The sequence below is a fragment of the Cornus florida genome, unplaced genomic scaffold (assembly GCF_030987335.1).
Source record: "Cornus florida cultivar Cherokee Brave unplaced genomic scaffold, ASM3098733v1 CherokeeBrave_3.0.0_Hap2_Chr09, whole genome shotgun sequence".
Classification (NCBI taxonomy): Eukaryota; Viridiplantae; Streptophyta; class Magnoliopsida; order Cornales; family Cornaceae; genus Cornus; species Cornus florida.
Genome location: NW_026775579.1, coordinates 76778317 through 76779531, shown reverse-complemented (window position 1 = coordinate 76779531; position 1215 = coordinate 76778317). Strand labels below are relative to the sequence as shown.

At 38.6% G+C, this 1215-nt stretch overlaps 1 pseudogene; it reads right to left on the bottom strand.

The window, feature by feature from the left end:
• Nucleotides 1-846: 846 nt before the first annotated feature.
• On the bottom strand, nt 847-945 carry LOC132275637 (small nucleolar RNA R71; annotated as a pseudogene).
• Between the last annotated feature and the right edge of the window lie 270 nt (nt 946-1215).

The following is a 1215-nucleotide window of genomic DNA, read 5'->3' as shown; positions in this document are numbered from 1 at the left end:
TTCTTGCATATTATTGTTAAAGCATGGGAGTATGAGAACATTGTACGTGGAAGAAGTTGGTTGATTGTTGATTTGTTGTGAAGGTGAAGTGTTTGTTGTTATTACTTGTTGTGTTGCATTGTGCATGCATGGTCGTAGATCATTAAGACCCACTCTTGTCCCTTTAAATTTTCATTTTGAATCCATTATTCGAAATCCTAGGGGAAGAGGTAGTTCTAGTCAATCCATTTCATCAATGGAAGGACACAATGAAGACCATGTGGAGGACCTTGGTCACATAAACCAACAAGGCATCCTCCACCCCAATGTGCATCATGATAACATGCAAGTTCCATTAGGCATGCCAAGGCCATATGTTCATCCACCACAACAAAAAGGCCAAGTTCCATTGGGAATGCTAAGGCCAATCTATGTTCCACCACCTCCCATCATTCAAGGCAATCAAAGTGCCCATGTTGCACCTCCAATTGCTAATCCTCCCCTTGTTTTAAAAGATCACTATATGCCTAATGAATATAATGCACCCACATGCATTCAATTGCCACCATTTAGAGCACACCACTATGAAATCAAGCCACAAACCATTTAAATGCTTCCTAATTATCATGGATTTCCAAGTGAAGAACTTTACAAGCATTTAGATAAGTTTCTTGAAGTATGTTCTACCGTAAAATACACAGACATGCCAGAAAAGATCTTAAGGCTTAAATTTTTTCCATTCACCCTTTTAGACAAGGCAAAATATTGGTTTAACAATCTTAGGCCTTTTTTAATAACTTCTTAGGCGGAAATGCAACAAGAGTTCTTGAAGAAGTACTATTCGGTTTCTAAGACCAATGCCATGAGAACCTCAATTTGAGAGTTTTCATATGGTGATGGAGAAACATTTTATGAGGCATGGGAACGCTTTAATGAATTGCTTAGGAAGTGTCCACATCATGACATGCCCAAATGACAATTAGTTCAATATTTCTTTAAGAGCTTATCGGATAATTACAAGGGCATGGTTGATGCTTCCATGGGTGGCTTTTACATTGATAGGCATAAGGATGACGTATGACGTCTTTATGAGAGCATGAGTGAAAATTCTTTGCATCGTACTTTATCTTCGAAGAATGGTAGAAACTCTAGTGGTAGAAAGAGTGTTGGTTTATGACCGATGCTCGTTTACAAGGGTCGCGATACCAAGTCAAGCTTGAAGAGTTGTGAATTTAG